Source organism: Heptranchias perlo, chromosome 3, assembly GCF_035084215.1.
Source record: "Heptranchias perlo isolate sHepPer1 chromosome 3, sHepPer1.hap1, whole genome shotgun sequence".
Taxonomy (NCBI): Eukaryota; Metazoa; Chordata; class Chondrichthyes; order Hexanchiformes; family Hexanchidae; genus Heptranchias; species Heptranchias perlo.
Genome location: NC_090327.1, coordinates 36,489,353 through 36,512,978, shown reverse-complemented (window position 1 = coordinate 36,512,978; position 23,626 = coordinate 36,489,353). Strand labels below are relative to the sequence as shown.

At 43.3% G+C, this 23,626-nt stretch overlaps 1 protein-coding gene across 2 annotated transcripts in view; it reads right to left on the bottom strand.

Annotated features, from left to right (window-relative positions):
• The window catches only part of arf1 (ADP-ribosylation factor 1), a 32,738-nt gene extending 19,451 nt beyond the window's left edge, over positions 1 to 13,287 (bottom strand). Inside the window, exon 1 of one of the 2 annotated variants that reach the window (XM_067978818.1) lies at positions 13,186 to 13,287. The gene's annotated coding sequence lies outside the window, so the exon portion shown is untranslated. Of the gene's footprint in view, positions 1 to 13,147 lie in introns of both variants that reach the window. The other variant, XM_067978817.1, reaches the window with a different exon arrangement.
• Between the last annotated feature and the right edge of the window lie 10,339 nt (positions 13,288 to 23,626).

Genomic DNA, 23,626 nt, shown 5'->3' with positions numbered 1-23,626 from the left:
GTCAGATAAGAAGGGAACAGGACCAAACTAACTGGGCACAAAAGGCACAAAAGTTAGCAAATATGATTGGTAATTGGAAACCTGCGAATACAAGATGTATAGAACATAAAATAAATATTTGTATAAGGAGAAAAGAGGGTGCAAAAGAACAGAATTGTTGGATAGAGGGTAAACTAAACTTAAAAGGGAAGCACATGATAAAATAAAGGGCTGACAATGCTAAAGATAATTATAAATACTGAAAGTAGTAGGGAGGCATAAAAGGAAGATTAGAAAGGCTAATGGGGAATATGAAAGAAGACTAGCAGATAATATAAAATAAAATGGTACGGGCTTTTATGAACATACAAAATGCACCAAAATAGTTGGAGAGCAGGACCGCTCATGGATGAAGGAGGGAGTCTATGTATGGAAAATGATGATATGGCAGAGTTTAAATACTTTGCTTTTTTTTTTAAAATGGTGAGAATTAGAAAATAGGTGCACTAGCAGAGGACATGGAACAATTGTTAGTGATAACTTTAGAAGAGGAATTAGTTCTATAAAAAGGTAAGCTGAACACAGGGTAGATGAGTCACTGGGCCCTGATGAATGAACCCTAGACTGTTGAGAAGATAGCAGAATCTCTTCATAATTTTTCAACCTTCCTTAAATATGCAAATTGTGCCATAGGACTGGTGAGCCATCAATGTAACAGCTTTGTTGAGAGTGAGATAAACCCAGTAACAAAGGTCCAGCTACTCGAACATCTAGAAATGCATGAGTTCATCAAGGACACCCAACATGGAATTAGTAAAAGCAAGTTGAATTTGACAAATTTAATGGCCTGGAGTTTCTGCATGATTCCTGCCCAGACAACATCTTAATCTAGGAAAAAACAAATAGCGCAAAAGATTGCGGAATTTTAAGCGTAAGTGAGTTGTGCCCAAGTATGCACAATCTTTTACGCTAGTTCAACAGTCCCTTCACTCGAATCAGACCCCGCCTACAAATTTGGCCACAACCCCCAGGTCGGAAAGACAAGTTTCCGCCGATTGTGCTCATTTGGAGAGTGTCATCACATTGCACCCAGTATCTCAGGCACCCGTGCTCACAGTAATCCAGTGTTAATCACCTGACCTAATCAACTAATTGAAGCCACAGGTCTGCCCTGCTGCTGCAGAAATCAATTAGATTAAACAGAGAAAAGTGGTCTCCAGCCTCACTCTGCAGGGGAAATATTTTTCTCCTCACCTTATATACTACTCCACCATAGCACCTCGAGGCCCCATTGGCTCTGTTCTAGTCTCAAATCAATTAGGCTGATTCATGGGAGATTTTGATGAGTTTTCTAGGAAACTTGGGTGTAACTTCCCTCGGCAAAATTAGAACAGTGTCGGGCGCATTTTGCTGATGGGCCTGGAGTTTTCGCTAGGAATGCAATGTGTTTTTTTTTTGAAAAGGTGACTGATTTGATGTATAGAATGCACCAAATGTAATGCATATGTATCTAGAAGGCAGAAATAAGGTGTCTCACGAGACTTTAGAAAAATTCAGGCATATGGTATAAGATGAAATGTAACAGCATGGACAGGAAATGGAGTTAGGGTAAATGGGTGTTGCTCAGATTGGAGAAGGGTTAGAAGTGGTGTAGCCCAATGGTCAGGGCTGGGTCCATTTTTATTCTTGGTTCGTATAGATGATTTGGACTTGGAAATAGCGACCAATCTTGGAATTTGCTGACAACACAAAAGTACGGGGTTTGGCAAACTGAAAGAGGATGTTAAAGTCTCACAGGTTAGTGGAATGGACAGACAACTGGCAGGTACATTTTAATGAGGATTGGTGCGAGGTAGCAGATTGTTTGAGGAAAAACAACATAACATAGAAAATAGGAGCAACAGTAGGCCATTCGCCACTACGGGACTGCTCTGCCATTCAAAATGATCATGGCTGATCGTCTAACTCAGTAACCTGTTCCCGCATTTTCTCCATATCCCTTGATCCCTTTAGCATTAAGAAATATATCTATCTCCTTCTTGAATACATCTAATGACTTGGCCTCCACTGCCTTCTGTGGTAGAGAATTCCACAGGTTCACCACCCTCCGAGTGAAGATATTTCTCCTTGTCTCAGTTCTAAGTGGCATACCCAGTATCCCGAGACTGTGACCCCTGGTTCTGGACTGCCCAGTATTCGGGAACTTCCTCCCTGCATCTAGTCTGTCTAGTCCCGTTAGAATTTTATATGTTTTGATGAGATCACTTCTCATTCTTCTAAACTCTAGTGAATATAGGCCTAGTCAACCCAATCTCCCCTCATACATCAGTCCTGCCATCTCAGGAATCAGTCTGGTAAACCTTCGTTACACTCCCTCCATGGCAAGGACATCCTTCCTCAGATAAGGACTGCACACAATACTCCAGATGTGGTCTCACCAAGGCCCTGTATAACTGCAGTAAGACATCCCTGCTCCTGTACTCAAATCCTCTTGCAATGAAGGCCAATATACCATTTGCCTTCCTAACTGCTTGCTGCACCTGAATGCTCACTTTCAGCAACTGGTGTACAAGGACACCCAGGTCTCGTTGCACCTCCCCGTTTCCCAATCTATCACCATTCAGATAATAATCTGCCTTTCTGTTTTTACAACCAAAATGGATAACCTCACATTTATCCACATTATACTGCATCTGCCATGTTCTTGCCCACTCACCCAACTTGTCTAAATCACATTGGAGCCTCTTTGCATCCTCCTCACAGCTCACATTCCACCCCAGCTTTGTGTCGTCTGCAAACTTGGAAAAGTTACACTTAGTTCCTTCATCCAAATCATCGATACATAGTGAATAGCTGATCCCTGCGGTACCCCACTAGTCACTGCCTGCCACCCAGAAAAAGACCCGTTTATTCCTACTCTGTTTCCTGTCTGTCAACTAATTCTCAATCCATGCCAGTATACTCCCCCCAATCCCATGTGCTTTAATTTTGTGTGGGACCTTATCAAAAGCCTTCTGAAAATCCTCAAAAAACTCCAGTAGATTTGTTAAGCATGACTTCCCTTTCATAAACCCATGCTGACATTGTCCAATCCCGTTAATGCCTTCCAAGTGTTCTGTTATCACATCTTTTATAATAGACTCTAGCATTTTCCCCACTACCAATGTTAGGCTAACAATGTTAGTCTGTAATTCCGTTTTTTCTCTCCATCCTTTTTTTAAAATACTGGGGGGTTACATTTGCCACCCTCCAATCTGTAGGGACTGTTCCAGTGTCTATATAATTTTGGAAGATGATCACCAATGCATCCACTATTTCCAGGGCCACTTCCTTTAGTACTCTGGGATGTAGATTATCAGGCCCTGGGGATTTGTCAGCCTTTAGCCCCATTAATTTCCCTAGCACTTTTTTTTTTACTAATACTGGTTTCCTTCAGTTCCTCCCAGACCCTTGGTTCCCTAACATTTCTGCAGGTTATTTGTGTCCTCCTTTGTGAAGACAGAACCAAAATACGTGTTTAATTGTTCTGCCATTTCTTTGTTCCCCATTTCTGACTGTAAGAACGGGAGTATACACTCAATGGAAAGACACGTAGGGGTGTGGATGAAGAGACACCATGGGGTGCAAAAACATAATTTCCTGAAAGAGTAAGTGGAGGTAGATTGTGTTTTTTGAATAGGGATAGAGTACAAGAGTAAAGAAGTAGGGATAGAGTACAAGGGTAAAGAAGTAGGGATAGAGTACAAGGGTAAAGAAGTAGGGATAGAGTACAAGGGTAAAGAAGTAGGGATAGAGTACAAGGGTAAAGAAGTAGGGATAGAGTACAAGGGTAAAGAAGTAGGGATAGAGTACAAGAGTAAAGAAGTAATAAGTTTGTACGAAACATTGGTTGGGTCATTGTTAAGAGTACTGTGTACAGTTTTAAGTGGCTCATTAAAGCCAGAGGGTGTACAGCATAGGTTCATCGGGATGATGCCAGGATGGGAAACTATAGTTATGAGGAGCGACTTTAAATACTGGGACTGTTTCAGGCTAAGACTTAATATAGGTTTTGAAAAATTTGGAGAGAGACACCTGGGGTTCAAATACATAATTCCCTGAAAGTGTGAATGCATATAGATAAAACCATTAATAAAACAACAGCACTTAGCGTTTTATAAAGAAGCATAGAGAACAAGAGTACAGAAGTAAAAGTAAATTTGGTTGTGCCAATATTTTAAGCAAGGGAAGATATAGAGCTGTGAAGAGATTGGGGCAGTGGAATTAGTTTTGGATTGCTCTGGCAAAAAGCCAGCACAGGCACGAAAGCTGAATGGCCTGCTTCTGTGATGTGTGTCTCTCTCACACACAGGCTTACTTTTTATTTCATCCATTCAGACAAGCACACATAACCAAGTCCATAGCAAATAATAGACTCCTTTTCCTCACTATCAGGAATACCTACCATTTGGACCTAGCCTGCATGTCTAGAATACTTCACAGGAAACACCACTGCATTATTACTGACCCTCCAACTGTGATCTATACAAATATGCGCTAGTATTTTGATATTGTTTTGTTGTAGGGACAATGGGGGGCAGATGGGTCATCCATGCCCTGCCAGATAGAGAAGCAGCAGGGTATAGTTTCCAAATTCCCACAGCAGTTAGGGTGCAGTGGGTTGCCTGTGTTCCAGGCTTCTATTCGTGCAACTATTACCAAGATGCCAACTTGAGAAGAAATCTGACTTGTGCATTAATGCAACATTACTGTTCACCACATCAGTGATTCTTGCACCTACTTAAGGAGGCTGCCAAAGCAGGTATGATAATTACCTATAAACCATTAATAGTTTATGTTGTACCCAACTATAATCAGGGGTGAGACTGAATCCATGGAAAGGTCATCGACCTGAAACATTAACCCTGCCTCTCTACCCAGATGTTGCCTGACCTGAACATTTGCAGCATTTTCTGTTTTTATTTCACATGGGAACCATACAGGCAAAGACTTTCAGCACACAGGGAAAGAGACAACATGCTGATTACATCATTATCTCCTTAGAAAAAAGCATTCTTGACATGGATACAGTTGTAGAAGGGGATAGAGTCAGCTAATGTGGCACGTGTCAACACAACTCTGAACTGGGCACATGGAGAGACCTAGTTTAATAGCAAGTGCATCGCAATCACCCTGATGAGGATTCAGAACCAGTTCTCAGGTCAGTTTTTTTAAAAAAAAATGAAGCAGAGAGAGATTGGCAGCTGTAATTTAATCTGTTTGATTAAATGTGTTCAAAAAACAAAATCTTTGTTATTTTATCTATTTTTGGGTGTTTTTGAAAGCCTATGTTCAAGTAACCATTTGCACGTGTAATTAGAACATCAGATCAATCAGGACACCCAAAATGGGCAGATATCTGAACCATCGATTCTCTTGAATACTCAAAGTAAGTTTTGCGAAACTCAAAATTACTAACAAGCCAATCGAACTGCTTATTGTGGCAGCTTGCCCACAGATTTTACATAGAACGTACAGCACAACAGGTCTATGCCGGTGTTTATGCTCCACACAAGCCTCCTCCCATCCCTCTAACCTTATCAGCATATTTTTTTTAAAAATTCATTCGTAGGATGTGGGCATCGCTGGCGAGGCCAGCATTTATTGCCCATCCCTAATTGCTCTTGTGGTGGTGGTGGCGGCGGCGAGCTGCCTTCTTGAACCTCTGCAGTCCGTGTGGTGAAGGTTCTCCCACAGTGCTGTTAGGAAGGGAGTTCCAGGATTTTGACCCAGCGATGATGAAGGAATGGCGATATATTTCCAAGTTGGGATGGTGTGTGACTTGGAGGGGAAGGTACAGGTGGTGTTGTTCCCATGTGCCTGCTGCCCTTGTCCTTCTAGGTGGTAGAAGTCATGGGTTTGGGAGGTGCTGTTGAAAAAGCCTTGGCAAGTTGCTGAAGTGCATCCTGTAGATGGTACACGCTGCAGCCACTGAGCACCGGTGGTGAAGGGAGTGAATGTTTAGGGTGGTTGATGGGGTGCCAATCAAGTGGGCTGCTTTGCCCTGGATGGGGTCAAGCTTCTTGAGTACTGTTGGAGCTGCACTCATCCAGGCAAGTGGAGAGTATTCCATCACACTCCTGACTTGTGCCTTGTAGATGGTGGAAAGGCTTTGGGGAGTCAGGAGGTGAGTCACTTGCCACAGAATACCCAGCCTATGACCTGCTCTTGTAGCCACAGTATTTACGTGGCTGGTTCAGTTAAGTTTCTGGTCATTGGTGACCCCAGGATGTTGATGGTGGGGGATTCGGCGATGATATTGCCGTTGAATGTCAAGGGGAGGTGGTTAGACACTCTCTTGTCGGAGATGGTCATTGCCTGGCGCAAACATTACTTGCCACTTATCAGCCCAAGCCTGGATGTCGTCCAGGTCTTGCTGCATGCGGGCACAGACTGCTTCATTATCTGAGGGGTTGCAAATGGAACTGAACACTGTGCAATCATCGGCAAATATCCCCATTTCTGACCTTATGATAGAGGGATGGAATATAAAATTTTAACAGGACTAGACAGACTAGATGCAGGGAGGATGTTCCCGATGGCTAGGGAGTCCAGAACCAGGGGTCACAGTCTCAGGATATGGGGTATGCCATTTAGAACAGAGTTGAGGAGAAATTTCTTCACTCAGAGGGTGGTGAACCTGTGGAATTCTCTACCACAAAAGGCAGTGGAGGCCAAGTCATTAGATGTATTCAAGGAGATAGATATATTTCTTAATGCTAAAGGGATCAAGGGATATGGGGAAAAAACGGGAACAGGGTACTGAGTTAGACGATCAGCCATGATCATTTTGAATGGCAGAGCAGGCCTGAAAGGCCTACTCTTGCTCCTATTTTCTATGTCATTGATGAAGCAGTTGAAGCCTTCTTTCCTTTCTCCCAAAAATGTTTATCTAGCTTCCCCTTAAATGCATCTGTGCGAGCCGCCTCAACTACTCCCTGTGGTAGGGAGTTCTACATTCTAACCACTCTCTGGGTAAAGAAGTTTCTCCTAAATTCCCTATTGGATTTATTAGTGATTATCTTATATTTATGGCTCCCAATTCTGGTCTCCCCCACAAGTAGAAACATCTTTATGTCTACCCTATCAAAACCTTTCATAATCTTAAAGACCTCTAACAGGTCACCCCTCAGTCATCTCTTTTCTAGAGAAAAGAGCCCCAGCCAGCTCATTCTTTCCTGATAAGTTTAATCTTTCAGTTCTGGTATCATCATAGTAAATCCTTTTTGCACCTTCTCCAGTGCCTCTATATCCTTTTTATAATATGGAGACCAGAACTGTTCACAATACTCCAAGTGTGGTGTAACCAAGGTTCTATACAAGTTTAACACAACTTCTCTGCTTTTCAAATCTACCCCTCCAGAAGTGAACCCCATTGCTTGGTTTGCTTTTTTAAAAAAAATATATAAAATGGCCTTATTAACCTGCATCACTACTTTTAGTGATTTGTGTTTCTGTATCCCCAGATCCCTCTGCTCCTCTAACCCATTTAAAACTATTATCCAAACAGTATGTGGCCCCCTTATTCTTCCTACCAGAATGTAATACCTTACACTTACCTATACTGAAATTAATTTGCCAATTACACACACATTCTGCAAGTTTATAACATCTTCCTGTATTCTGTTGCAGGCCTCCTCCATATTAAATATACCCCCCAATTTGGTGTCGTCTACACACAAAATGAATGGGATTGTTACAGGTTAACCAACAAAGCAAATGAAAGAACATCACTGCTTTGGCAAGCGGTCTGATGGCAAACTTTAAATTCCCACAAACACAGAAAAATACACCCTGGGCAAAACATTGGGAAGTGAGAAAATAATCCAGTGACTGAACAAGTCTCTGATACACAACCAAGGAGCTACATCCAACTTCACAAACTGCAAATTCTAACTGAATGCTCTGTTACCTTATTAACGATACAAACTTTTTGTATATAATTAATGTAGAGGCATAAAATCTCTCACCACATCTCTATCACGTGCAACACACTAAGTAGATGTGCAAGATTTGGCAATGGACTACACTACCATGCCTTAATCATAGGCAAACCAGAGTTCAAGAGAGTCAATTCGACCCATCAGTTGATATATCTACCAGTGCTACAGTGGATCTTAACGCCGGGCTTTCAATATCATTTTAATAATTCATAGGTTGGCAAGCCTAACTAGAGGACGTAAGTTTAAGAGCCCCAAAAGAATGAAGGGAGGGGTTTGGAGAAATTTTCTTCTTTTGCAGAGGATTAAGACATGGAATACGCAACAGAAACAGCAATTGAAGCAAAATCTAGAATAGCCCTTAAAATGGAAGTTAATAAATGTTGAAAAAAGAAAAACTGAGATGTTAAAAAGATCCCATGGCACTATTTGAAGAGTTGAGTTTTCCTGGTGTCCTGGCCATTATTGATCCCTCAACCAACATCACAAACAGATTAGCTGGTCACAATCTCATTGCTGTTTGTGGGACCTTGCTGTGCGCAAATTATCTGCTGCCATTCCCCCCACAAGTGATTGCAGTTCAAAATTACTTCATTGGCTATGTAGCACTATGGGACATCCTGAGGCTGTGAAAGGTGCTATATAAATGTAAGTTCTTTCTATAATCGCTCTCCCATGGCAATGCACATGTAGAGCAAAAGTAGTTTACAGTGAAGTGGCGTTAGAGGCTGGGGCCGCAGAAAGAATTCAGCCCGCACTTTAGTCATAGCTTCTGTCCTTATTCATAAAATCTTACAGCACAGAAGGTGGCCATTTGGCCCATACCGGCTCTTTGAAAGAGCTATCTAGTTAGTCCCACTCGTTCATTCTGTCCCCATAGCTCTACAAATTTTTCCTTCTCTATTATATATCCAATTCCCTTTTGAAAATTACTATTGAATCTGCTTCCACCATCTTTTCAGGCCAAGCAGTGCATTCCAGACCATTACTAGCTGCGTAATTTTTTTTGCCACATCTCCCCTCTGGTTATTTTATATTTCCATTATAAATTCCTACATCTATATTTATAGTGTTAACTGCCCAAGTAAACGTCTGCTTTAATTACACCCTCCTTCCAGTGGGGGTGCTGCAGCATCACCATTGACAGGGCATTGTAATTACAGCAATGACAAGCTTTCATAGGCGTTCCCATTGTAAATATAGACATAGAAATTCATAGTGAAATAAGATGACAAGAACAGTACACAGGCAGAAGATTTTTAATGTGGTGATAAGTCAGGGAAAGGGCAAGGCAATGGGACTAAATGGACAGCTTTTTAATAGAGAGACAGACATGAGGCTGTCTCCTGTTTGTAAAATTCTATGGCCAGAATTTGCTCTGAGTGGTGAACGAACGTCGCTTGCCGCTCGTTAATTATAAACTCACCCACAAACTATTCGTGGGCTTTTGGGTGGCAACTTGCTTCAATGATGAGCTGCAAAAAGTGCAGTGGTCTTTCCCAGGCTACAAAGAGGGAAAGGATCTCTTTCCCCTCAATCAGCTTGAAGCATCCTTGACAAGCCACGCAGTCAGAACCAGGAAGAGAAAGCTACAACAGTAAATTCAATGTAAAATCAGTTAGAGAAAACAAAATAAATGGAGGATAAGAAAAACTGAATTAAAAGACAGAAATTAAAAAAAAGTAATGAGACTCCACATTTTTAAAAGTTAATTTTCAGTACCAGAGAGGTTGTCTGGCAGTCCTCAAGACTTACCACGCCATTAAAAGTGAGTTTAGACCTAAAAAACCCTGCGTACCTTTTTCTGTACAAATTAGTCTATTTCTAGCTGGGCGGTGCAACAACTTCGCGCTGGTCCATTCATTTTAACGCAAGTTGTCCTTGCGTAGCTTTCAAACGAGCTAGGAATCCCTTAGAGCAACATCCAGATTTGAGCGTTTGACTGCGCAGACGCACTCGCTGGAAGTTGCTCTTCCATTTGCCCTTGGGTGTTCCTGATGACGTCACACGATAACTTCCAGTGGCCATGTTGGATTACAAGCCTTAAATGCAAGGTGGATAGCAATGCGCGATGGCCACGAGAAAGAAAAGGCTAATCTTTTATTGATTTGTTTAGAACATTGTTTGCAATTAAATCGAACATTAGGCTAGGTGCCCTACCCACTGTATTTATTCCTAAGCAAAGCATACACATGAAATAAATCTAGGCCGCATCAGCTTTAAATCAACATTACAGATGTACTGAATGTGAACTATAATGTGTTTTTTCTCAAAAAGACTTACTAACTATTTTGGCCTTATTTATTTAACAGGATGTTGCAATGTTATTTCCCATGAAAGAAAAACAACCCAAAGCCAACAGGCTCATGATATAAGAATAAGAAATAGGAGCAGGAGTAGGCCATACGGCCCCTCGAGTCTGCTCAGCCATTCAATAAGATCATGGCTGATCTTAGACCTTAACTCCACTTTCCTGACCAATCCCCATTCCTCTTGACTCCCGTAGAGTCCAAAAATCTATCTCAGCCTTGAACATATTCAACAACTCAGCATCCACAGTCCTCTGAGGTAGAGAATTTCAAAGACTCACAACCCTCTGAGTGAAGAAATTCCTTCTCATCTCAGTCTTAAATGGCTAACCCCTTATCCTAGACTCTCCAGCCAGGGGAAACCACCTCAGCATCTACCCTGTCAAGCCTCCTCAGAATCTTATGTTTCAATGAGATCACCTCATTCTTCTAAGCTCCAGAGTAAAAGCCCATTCCACTCAATCTTTCCTCATAAGACAAGCCTCTCATCCCAGGAATCAATCTAGTGAACCTTTCTTGCACCACCTCTAAGTCAAGTATATCCTTCCTTAGGTAAGGAGACCAAAACTGTACACAGTACTCCAGGTGTGGTCTCACCAAAGCCCTGTAACAATAGTAAGACTTCCTTACTCTTATACTCCAACCTCCTTACAATAAAAGCCAACATACCATTTGCCTTCCCAATTGCTTACATGCTAACTTTTTGCATTTCTCATGCGAGGACACCCAAATCACTCTGAACACCAACATTTAATAGGTTCTCACCATTTAATACTCTGTTTTTCTATTCTTCTTACTAAAGTAAATAACCTCACATTTCCCCACATTATATTCCATCTGCCATCTTCCTCACAGCTTACTTTCCCACCTAGCTTTGTAGCGTCAGCAAACTTGGATACATTACACTCAGTTCCTTCATCTAAGTCATCAATATAGATTGTAAACAGCTGAGGCCCAAACACTGATCCTTGCGCTATCCCATTAGTTACAGCCCACCAACCGGAAAATTACCCGTTTATCCCTACTCCATGTCTGTTAACCAATCATCTATCAATGCCTTAAACCCTCAACCCCTTATCTTGTGTAACAACCTTTTATGCGGCACATTATCGAATGCCTTTTGAAAATCCAAATATACTACATCCGTTGGTTCCCCTTTATCTACCCTGCTAGTTACATCCTCAAAAAACTCTAATAAATTTGTCAAACACGACTTCCCTTTCATAAAACCGTATTGACTCTGCCCTGTTACCACTTCCTTAATAATGGATTCCAGCACTTTGCCGACTACTGATGTCTAGCTAACTGGTCTGTAGTTCAGTGTGTTCTCTCCCTCTTTTCTCAAATAGCAGGGTTACATTTGCCACTTCCAATACACTGGGACTGTTCTAGAATCTAGGGAATTTTGAAAGATCATGACCAATGCATCCAATATTTTTGTTAGGAAGAATTACCTCCAGCAAACATTTAATTGAATAGAAAACATTTGACCCTCAGCAACACACCTACTTTTCTCCCCCCAAAGAGACTAGCACCGACTAGGGATTTTTATCATACATTTAAACTGTGGCAAGCCCAGGCATTCGCCTCCAAAGGAGAGGAATCACTAGCAGAGTCCTCCAAGCATGGACTGGAAGGATTGCAAACTTTTCACCTGGGAGACCCCGCAAACCTCAACCCAAAATTTACATTTTCAGCGAGCTTGGGCCACAAAATAAAAGGATGAAACAACAAAATAGTAATCAATAGTAGGAGATTTTTTTTAAATTTGCAAATCGTCCCTCAATTAAAAAGAATGAGACGCTTGCAACTCTGTAGCCCTTTTTAAAAAAAAAAATTCTGATGGTTTTTCTAGTTGTACAAACAAAAATAAACATCTCCACATGGAAACAAAACATAGGGCGAAAATGTACTTGGGCCTTGGTGCAGAATAACAGAAAATAAATGAATCATTGAATCACATCGAGCAGTGGAAACCCTGGACTAAAGTACAGCTAATGGAGAAAGGGAAGAGTGCAACTTATTAGATGGACATTTAAAAAAAGTTATCATATGGGGAGAAAAGACAAAAGGATTTAGGAAGATTTTATCCGTATGAAAAGCTAGTCTCAGACACACACACTTAGCAATACGGTGATGCTTCACGCAGCATTTAAAACAATGAATGACATGACTTATTTAGTTCACATCGACTACTCACACATACCTTTGCTCAATCAACATGCTAGTACTCCAACATGTCACGTGACATGCGACATGTATTGAGGTATCTTTATAACGGTGAGCGGTCGTCGGCTCTCCTTATTTTTGGAGCAAATTCTAGGCCTTAACTTTGTTTTAAAAATGTGAACATTTGAATTATTTCAGTCCTAACATGTAACCTAAAGTGCCATTTAATAGGAAGATACTAACTAATACACACTTTAAATTAATCTCATAGGAAACATCTCTCCTCTCCATACGATTATAATCGAGATATATCCGTGACAAGAGAAGGGGGAATCTTTAAATAAAAGGAACTGATGCATTAAAGGGCACATTTTATCACCCGCCCATCCACCCCTCCCTCTCCTTCACGAACCCAAGGTGGCGGAACTCAAACCACCATGCCTCGGCCGAGAGCGCAAACTGATTAAAATCGGCTCCGATACCGAGCGCACGAAGAGAAATCGAAGGGGCGGCAGTAACGGGGTCTGCGGGGCGGCATCAAGTCGGCGGTCGATACTCCGGAGGCCCCCCCACATCCCTGAACAATGGCAGCCGTCTTCACACGAACGGCAGCTCTTTATTTCTGGCGGGATACTTATCCGCCTGTGTTCCCGCCGGTTCTACCCGTTCCCGGGACGCTTACTCCTCCTATACCCACCGCCCGCTCCTTACCTTAGCCACAAGCCGCCCCGGTCATTTAATCTCCTCACCTCGGCTCAAGATGGCGGCCGTCGAGCTTTTCCTCTCCCTCTCTCTCTCTTTGCGCCGTGCGGGGTGGAGGGGGAGGGTGACGAGCTGAGGTCACCCAATAGCGAGCCGGGACACGCCCCCCTCACGTCGTCACCTGCCAGCGGCAGGAATCGGTTGCCATAGAAACCCAAGGACGGCCCAATGTCACTCAAACAGTCGCCAGAGAGAGGAGGAGTAAAGAAGGCCTTGCAGCATCATATCGGTAATGGGGAAAGCGAAAGCATTGGGGCCATTCGAAGATAAAGTGATTAGGGAGGCTGTCCCCCCTGCCCAAATCACGATGGGCCGAATGGCCTCCAGTGTAGTAACTTTCAATGATTCTATGACCACAAATTTGGCTCAAATTCAAAATATAAATATGGATTAGTAAGGCCATTGAGCCCAAGATTAGAGTGTATTTACAAGACAATTCACTATAAAACCAAGCATACCATTTTGTCCTTGTACAAGAACCTTGGTTAGGCCTCACTTAGTATATTGTGTCCAGTTTTGGTCTCCTCACGTGGTGAGTTATATTGAGGCTTTAGAAAGGATGCAGAGGAAGGCCACAAGATTAATTCCCAGTCTAAACCATCTTAGTTACCCAGATAGGCTGAAAGAGCTGGGTCTGTATAATTCAGAGAAGCATAAACGTGGGGTAATTTGATCAAGGTTTATAAGATAATGAAGGGATTAGTGTTCCTGTAGACCAGTTGTTCTAACTGAATAGGTTAGGGAGGACCAGGGGTCACGCTTACAAATTATGTAAGGACAGAACTGGAGAATTGAAAATGTTACACCCTTGTTCAAAAAAGGTTGTAAGGATAAACCCAGCAACTATAGGCCAGTCAGTTTAACCTCAGCGGTGAGGAAACATTTAGAAAGGATAATCCGGAATAGAATTAACAGTCATTTGGACAAGTGTGGATTGATCAGGGAAAGCCAGCACGGATTTGTTAAAGGCAAATTGTGTTAAATTAACTAACCTGATAGATTTTCAATGAGGTGACAGAGAGGGTAGATGTGGGCAATGCAGTTGATGTGGTTTATATGGACTTTCAAAAGGCGTTTGATAAAGTGCAGCATGGTAGGCTTATCTTCAAGATTGTGGCCCATGGAATAAAGGAGGCAGTAGCAACACGGATACAGAATTGACTAAATGACCGGAAACAGAGAGTAGTGGTGACCGGTTGTTTTTCGGACTGGAGGGAGATGTACAGTGGTGTACCCTAGGGGTCGGTGCTGGGACCACTGCTTTTCCTGATATATATTAATGACTTGGACTTGGGTGTACAGGGCATAATTTCAAAATTTGCAGATGACACAAAACTTGGAAAGGTAGTAAACATTGAGGAGGATAGTGATAGACTTCAAGAGGCTATAGACAGGCTGGTGGCATGGGCGGACACGTGGCAGATGAAATTTAACGCAGAAAAAACGCAAAGTGATACATTTCTATAGGTAGAACGAGGAGAGGCAATATAAACTAGAGGGCACAACTCTAAAAGGGGTACAGAGAAATCTGGGTGTATATGTGCACAAATCGTTGATGGTGGCAAGGCAGGTTGAGAAAGCGGTTAAAAAAGCATACGGGATCCTGGGCTTTATAAATAGAAGCATAGAGTACAAAAGTAAGGAAATCATGATGAACCTTTATAAAACACTGGTTCGGCCACAACTGGAGTATTGTGTCCGGTTCTGGGCACTGCATTTTAGGAAAGATGTGAAGGCCTCAGAAAGGGTGAAGAAGAGATTTACTAGAATGATTCCAGGGATGAGGAACTTTAGTTACATGATAGACTAGAGAAGCTGGGGTTGTTCTCCTTGAAACAAAGACGGTTGAGAGGAGATTTAATAGAGGTATTCAAAATCATGAAGGGTCTAGACAGAGTAGATAGAGAGAAACTGTTCCCATTGGCAGAAGGGTCAAGAACCAGAGGACATAGATTTAAGGCGTTGGCAAAAGAACCAAAGGTGACATGAGGAAAAACTTTTTTACACTGCGAGTGATTAGGATCTGGAATGCACAGTTCGAGGGGGTGGTGGAGGCAGATTCAATCATGGTCTTCAAAAGGGAACTGGATAGGCACTTGAAAGAAAAAAATTTGCAGGGCTTCGGGGATAGGGCGGGGCAGTGGGACCAGCTGGATTGCTCTTGCACAGATCCGGCGCAGACTCAATGGGCTGATTGGCCTCCTTCCGTGCTGTAACCTTTCTATGATTCTATGAAGAATTAGGTTAGATGTTAGGAGGTTCTTCTTTTCCCAGAGAATAGTGGACCTGTGGAATAGTGTAGGGCTGGTGTGATTTCTCTTCTCATTGCCTGCCCATTGTGTACTGTATATGAAAATTAGCCCAGTGGCCTTTTGGGGAAGAGTATTCCATATTCTCACAACTATTTGTGTAGTAGCTGGAACTGCATGTCGTGTGGAAAACCTGAGAGCCATAACCTGCTGTTTTCATCTCCCGTTCTCCTGGGCCACTGGAGCCTGCAGTGCTTTGCCAATTTGTCATGCTTCCATTTATAAGTACCCACGTCCTCAGCTATTCACACATTTTCTGTGGCTGCGTCAGCTGTGGCTCAGTGGTAGCACTCTTGCCTCTGAGTCAGAAGGTTGTGGATTCTTGTCCGCTCCAGAGACCTGAGCACATAATCCAGGCTCACACTCCAGTGCAGTACTGAGGGCATACCGCACTGCCGGAGGTGCCGTCTTTCGGATGAAGCGTTAAACTGAGGCCCTGTCTGCCCTCTCAGGTGGATGTAAAAGATCCACAATACTATTCAAAGAAAAGCAGGGGAGTTCGCCCCTGAATCCTGGTCAATATTTATCCTTCAACCAACATCAAATTATCTGGTTATTATTTCATTGCTGTTTGTGGGACCTTGCTGTGTGCAAATTGGCTGCCGCGTTTCCTACATTACAAGAGTGACTACACTTCAAAAGTACTTAATTGACTGTGAAGCGCTTTGTGATGTCCTGAGGTCATGAATGACGCAGTATAAATGCAAGTCTTTCTTTTCCTAAATGTCTTTAATCTCTTTGATTTCTCTTATGCCTCCTACCGTCTCTTGCTAAAATCACTTTTGCCATTTAACCATCTCCTGTTTTTCACTCATGCAGTTTATAGATATTTCCGTGTATGTGTGTGAGTGTTTTCCCTCCCCTTTGTTCTGTTCCTTTTTTAAATGCAGTTCATCTGTAATATCTTCTAAATCCAAGAGCCATAGCTTTGCCATACAGTGAGATAAGACAACCGAGTTGATAGATCCTGCTCCTACTTCACGTCAATTGCAGCTTGTTGCTGCATTGCAGTGGTTCCGAGAAGGCCTTCCTCCAGGGTAAAGTCTGTTTTTTTAAGAGAGCCATAGGTGATTTTGGCTATAGCCTTGTGCTGGAAGGTTTACACAACCTGGATCTGTGCTAGACTTTGTGGGAATGCCTGATGTCATCAGGAATTTAACTGTTTAGATTTGCAATTGGGAAGTGGAGAAGAGGATCTGATTCCTGCATGGATATATTTTCCATGCCAATCGAGTAGTCAGAACATGATTGTGAAGTCAGTGATCAGTGTTGCACATTCCAGAGAGGAGATGGAGCTTGTAGGGCCAACCTACCTTAACTGGAAGCAGGGTTGATAGTGTTGTAATTATGGTACTGGATGGGCAACCAAGAAGTGTGTTCACAATCCAACCATGGAAAGTTGTAGAATCTTATGCCAGGAAACAAAAATGACAATAGAAGCTGCTGGATTGATACAAAAACTCAGTTGGTTCACAGGGAGCTGGCCTACACATGATTCTAGAGGGGTCAGCTGTGGCTCAGTGGTAGTATTTTCGCCTGAGTCAGTTGGTTGTGGGTTCAAGTCCTACTCCAGGGACCTAAGAACAAAATCCAAGCTGACACTCCAGTGCAGTACAGAGAGAGTGCTGCACTGTTGGAGGTGCCACCTTTCAGATGAGATGTCTGCCTTCTCAGGTGGACGTTAAAGATCCCAGGGCACTGTTTCAAAGAAGAATGAGAGAGTTGTCCTTGGTGTTCTGGCCAATATTTATCCCTCAATCAATATTACTTAAACAGATTATCTGCTCATTATTTCATTGCTGTTTGTCGAAGCTTGTTGTGCACAAATTGGCTATTGTGTTTCCTGCATTACAACAGTAGAATCATAGAAAGTTACGACACAGAAGGAGGCCATTTGGCCCATCGTGTCTGTGCCAGCCAAAAAAGAGCTATCCAGCTTAATCCCACTTTCCAGCACTTGGTCCGTAGCCTTGTAGGTTACGGCACTTCAAGTGCTCATCCAAGTACTTTTTAAATGAGTTGAGGGTTTCTGCCTCGACCACCCTTTCAGGCAGTGAGTTCCAGTCCCTCACCACCCTCTGGGTGAAAAAAATTCTCCTCAGCTTCCCTCTGATCCTTCTACCAATTACTTTCAATCTATGCCCCCTGGTCACTGACCCCTCTGCTAAGAGAAATAGGTCCTCCCTGTCCACTCTATCTAGTCCCGTCTTAATTTTATATACCTCAATTAAATCTCCCCACAGTCTCCTTTGTTCCAAAGAAAACAACTCCAGCCTATCCAATCTTTTCTCATAGCTAAAATTCTCCAGCCCTGGCAATATCCTCGTCAATCTCTTCTGTACCCACTCTGTGCAATCACATCTTTCCTGTAATGTGGTGACCAGAACTGTACGCAGTACTCAAGCTGTGGCCTAACCAGTGTTTTATACAGTTCCAGCGTAACCTCCCTGCTCTTATATTCTATGCCTCAGCTAATAAAGGAAACTTTTCCATATGCCTTCTTAACCACCTTATCTACCTGTCCTGCTACCTTCAGGGATCTGTGGACATGCATTCCAAGGAACCTTTATTCCTCTACACCTCTCAGTGTCCTCCCATTTATTGTGTACTCCCTTGTCTTGTTTGCCCTCCCCAAATGCATTACCTCACACTTCTCTGGATTGAATTCCATTTGCCACTTTTCTGCCCACCTGACCAGTCCATCGATATCTTCCTGCAGTCTACAGCTTTCCTCCTCACTATCAACCACACGGCCAATTTTTGTATCATCTGCAAACTTCTTGATCAAGCCCCCCACATTCAAATCTAAATCATTAATATGTACCACAAAAAGCAAGGCACCTAGTACTGAGCCTTGTGGGGCCCCACTGGAAACAGCCTTCCAGTCACAAAAACACCCATCAACCATTATGCTTCCTGCCACTGAGCCAATTTTGGTTCCAACTAGCCACTTTCCCTTGAATCCCATGGGCTTTTACTTTTTTGACCTGTCTGCCTTGTGGGACCTTGTCAAAAGCCATGCTAAAATCCATGTACACTACATCAAACGCATTACCCTCATCGACCCTCCTTGTTATCTGCTCAAAAAATTCAATCAAGTTAGTCAGACACGACCTTCCCTTAACAAATCCACGTTGACTGTCCTTTATTAACCCGTGCCTTTCTAAATGACGATTTATGCTGTCCCTCAGAATTGATCCAATAATTTGCCCACCACCAAGGTTAGACTGATTGGCCTTTAATTACACGGTATATCTCTTTCTCCCTTTTTAAACAACGGTACAATGTTAGCAGTCCTCCAATCCTCCGGCACCATGCCTGTAGCCAGGGAGGATTGCAAAATGATGGTCAGAGCCTCCGCTATTTCCTCCCTTGCTTCTCTTAACAGCCTGGGATACATTTCATCCGAGCCTGGTGATTTATCTACTTTCAAAGATGCTAATCCCCTTAATACTTCCTCTCTCACTATGTTTATTCCATCCAATATTTCACACTCCTCCTTAACTACAATCTCTGCATCGTCCCCCTCTTTTGTGAAGACAGATGCAAAGTATTCAATAAGAACCATACCCAGGTGAGGTGAGAGTCACTGCTCTTGAGATCAAGGCAGCATTTGACCGAGTGTGGCACCAAGACGCCCTGGTAAAATTGAAGTCGATGGGAATCAGGGGGAAAACTCTCCAGCGACTGGAGTCATACCTAACACAAAGGAAGATGGTAGTGGTTGTTGGAAGCCAATCATCCCAGCCCCAGGACATTGCTGCAGGAGTTCTTCAGGGCAGTGTCCTAGGCCCAACCATCTTCAGCTGCTTCATCAATGACCTTCCCTCCATCATATGTTTAGAAATGGGGATGTTCGCTGATGATTGCACAGTGTTCAGTTCCATTCGCAACCCCTCAGATAATGAAGCAGTCTGTGCTCGCATGCTGCAAGACCTGGACAACTTCCAGGCTTAGACTCATAAGCGGCAAGTAACATTCGTGCCAGGCAATGACCATCTCCAACAAGAGAGTCTAAACACCTCCCCTTGAAATTCAATGGCATTACCATCGCCAAATCCCCCACCATCAACATTCTGGGGGTTACCATTGACCAGAAACTTAACTGGACCAGCCACATAAATACTGTGGCTACAAGAGCAGGTCAGAGGCTGGGGATTCTGCGGCAAGTGACTCACCTCCTGACTCCCCAAAGCCTTTCCACCATCCGCAAGGCACAAGTCAGGAGTGTGATGGAATACTCTCCACTTGCCTGAATGAGTGCAGCTCCGACAACACTCAAGAAGCTCGACACCATCCAGGACGAAGCAGCCCGCTTGATTGGCACCCCATCCACCACCCTAAACATTCACTCCCTTCACCACCGGTGCACCGTGGCTGCAGTGTCTACTATCCACAGGATACACTGCAGCTACTCGCTAAGGCTTCTTCGACAGCACCTCCCAAACCCGCGACCTCTACCACCTAGAAGGACAAGGGCAGCAGGCACATGGGAACAACACCACCTGCACGTTCCCCTCCAAGTCACACACCATCCCGACTTGGAAATATATTCCCATTCCTTCATCGTCGCTGGGTCAAAATCCTGGAACTCCCTTCCTAACAGCACTGTGGGAGAACCTTCACCATACGGACTGCAGCGCGCTAAGAAGGCGGCTCACCACCACCTTCTCAAAGGCAATTAGGGATGGGCAATAAATGCTGGCCTTGCCAGCGACGCCCACATCCCATGAATGAATAAAAAAAAATCTTTCGCCTCCACACACAGGTTACCTTTTTGGTCTCCAATAGGCCCTACTCTTTCCTTAGTTATCCTCTTGCTCTTTATGTATTTATAAATCATCTTTGGGTTTTCCTTAATTTTACTTGCCAATATTATTTCATGCCCTCTCTTTGCTTTCCTAATTTCCTTTTTAATTTCACCCCTGCACTTTCTATACTCCTCTAGGCTTTCTGCAGTATTGAGCTGTTGGTGTCTGATATAAGCTTCCCTTTTTTGCCTTATCTTACCCTGTATACTCCTTGTCATCCAAGGGGCTCTAGATTTGGCAGTCCCACTCTTTTTCTTTGTGGGAACATGTTTATCCCTTGAATCTCCCCCTTAAATGCCTCCCACTGCCGTGACACTGATTTACCTTCAAGTAGCTGTTTCCAGTCCACTTTTGCTAAATCACTTCTCAGCTTGGTAAAATTGGCCTTTCCCCAATTTAGAACTTTTACTCCTGTTCTATCTTTGTCCTTTTCCATAACAATGCTAAATCTAACTGAATTATGGTCACTATCACCAAAATGTTCTCCCACTGATACTCCTTCCACCTGCCCAGCTTCATTCCCTAAAACTAAATCCAGAACTGCCCCCCTCTTGTTGGGCTTTCTACGTACTGGCTAAAAAGGTTCTCCTGAATGCAATTTAAGAATTCTGTGCCCTCTATACCTTTTGCACTGATTATATCCCAGTTAATATGAGGGTCGTTGAAATACCCCATGAGATTAAATTATCAAGGAGTAGCATTTGAACCCACAACCTTCTATCTCAGAGGCGAGAGCGTTATCAACTGAGCCACAGCTGACTGGGGAGCCACCAGGAAGCTCACTCTTAATACCTGGTATCTAGTGACTTCTGCTAGGATTGAACTAGAACATCCCTAACTGTATGGCTCAGCTACTTACCAGATAAATTCACTGAATCGTCATAGGACGACATTATCACATCCTCAGGACATCTGAATGCGTTTCGCATGCAATAAATTATTTTTGCCGTACTGTCACTGTTATTATATAGGCAAACTTGACAGCCAATTTATGCACAGCAAGATTCCACAAACTAAATGAGATGAAGGACCAGTTTATCCGTTTTGGTGGTGTTGGTTGAGGGAGGAAGGCTGGCCAGAACACTGGAAGAATTCCCCCACTCTTCGATTAGAGCACAGAATTACATAGAATTATGTAGAATGTGCAGCACAGAAACAGGTCCATTTGGCCCAACTAGTCCATGCCGGTGTTTATACTCCACATGAGCTTCCTCCTACCCCTCTTCATCTAAACCTGTCAGCATACCCTTCTATTCCTTTCTCCCTCATGTGTTTATCCAGCTTTCCCTTAAATGCATCAATGCTATTTGCTTAACTACCCCTTGTGGTAGCAAGTTCCACATTCTAACCACTCCCTGGGTAAAGGAGTGCTCCCAGTGGTTAAACACTGGGAGTGTGAAAACGTAAACCTTATCCTTTTTAGGCTACATTTGGAGGAACATGATTAAATTCGGAGATTCTGCAGCCATGAGGTAGAGATGCACCACCAGGTGGAGTTGTGAGACCTCCTCGTCCCTCAGCACCACCAATACCATCAAGTGGAGTTGAACCACCAGGTGGAGCCGTAGGGCCTCACCATCCCTCATCACCATCAAGTAGAGCTATACCAGGGGGAGCTGTGCAACCTTCCCCATCCCAAGCACAGCTACATGAAGGCCTCAAATTCTATGCTTAGGGCTGGGAGCATGAAAAGTGCATGTAAGATTTAAACAAGTAATTTCATTTAATGGATATATTTTGATGGATGTGCCCAACTCCAACTCACCTCTGTGCTTGCGCTGCTCTTTGCCTCTGGCCCCACTCCTCTCCTGGCTGTACCTGTGACCCAGATGTGTGGCCAATTATTTATCGCCTGCTCAGGCCTCGTGCCTGGTGTACCTTTAATTCCCTCGGCTTCTCACTGCTGATAACTATCCAGTGGGACTTGCTAGCAAGTGTGTACGTATAGGCAGCATTAACTCTTCAATGAAGCCCTCCACAGTTGAATAACCTGCTGGCACTGGATGATGCCCATGGAACTGTACCTTAGGATGATTCAGTACCTTTGGGAAACACAGAGAGAAAAATTGGGGGTGAAAAAGGAAGTCAACAGCAGTGACTCAATTTAGCAATTGGTCGTTAACTGACGAGGAATTTCATGAATGACTTAAAGGCACTGAAATAAAATGAAGAGAATAGAGTAGACTACCACAATGGAATGACCTGGGTGAAGGAATGAATTTGTGGATCACCTGCACCCAAATCCAATCAGCAGGAAGTTGATACACATGTCCCCAAAGTGTATTCCATGCTTACCCTATGCCTGGACACCCCAAACAGCATCAAAGATAGTTGGGGTTCTTGCACCAAACCAGAACTCCATGACCGAGTCCTCTCACACACAATGTGCCACTTACCAATCACCCATGTCTTTGCCAAATGCCACTGGTTCCTGGTTCTCCAGTGTTTTGATTTCAAGGCCCTGGACCATGTCTCCCTCCAGCTAATGTCAGCAAACTTCTCCAACTGTATGCTACAGTCCACACCTTCTGCACCTTTACACTCTCTTCACCAAGGCACATAACATTGAGGGAAGCCGTTTGGCCCATCGTGCTCATCCTTCCATAGAAATCTATCATTCCCCCGTCAAATTGGTTAGGTGTCAGCTGGGCTCAGTGGTATCACTCTCACCTCTGAGTCAGAAGATTGTGGGTTGAAGCCCCAATTCAGTGACTTGAGCATTTAATTTATGCTGACACTTCAATGCAGTACCAAGTGAGTGCTGCTCTGTCAAAGGTTCTGCATTTTGGATGAGATGTTAAATTGAGGCCCTGCCTGCTCTCTCAGGTGATGTGAAAGATCCCATGGCACTATTTTGATGAACAGCTGGGGAATTCTCCTGGTGTCTTGGCTAACATTTATCCCTCAATCTGCACCAGTTGTTATCTGATCATTTATCTCATTGCTATTTGTGGGACTTTGCAATATGTGAAACTAGCTGTCGTCTTTGCCCACATTATAACAGTGACTCCACTTCAAAAAGTATTTCAGTGGCTGTAAAGCACTCGGGGCTGTCCTGAGGATGTATATAAATGAAACTTCTTTCTTTGCTCCACCATCAGAGACCAATCTTTCAGTCACTAAGTCCCTGCTTTTTGGCATTCTCTTCCAAAACTGCTTTCCATTAATAGGTCTCTCTCTTTCTTCAAAAGACTCCTTTGAACTTATCTATTTGACCATCCTTTCACTCCTTCTCACTCTTAATTGCTTCCCATCTCCTTTTTGACATCTCCATCCCACAAAGTGATGAGAAATTATTTTATATGAAT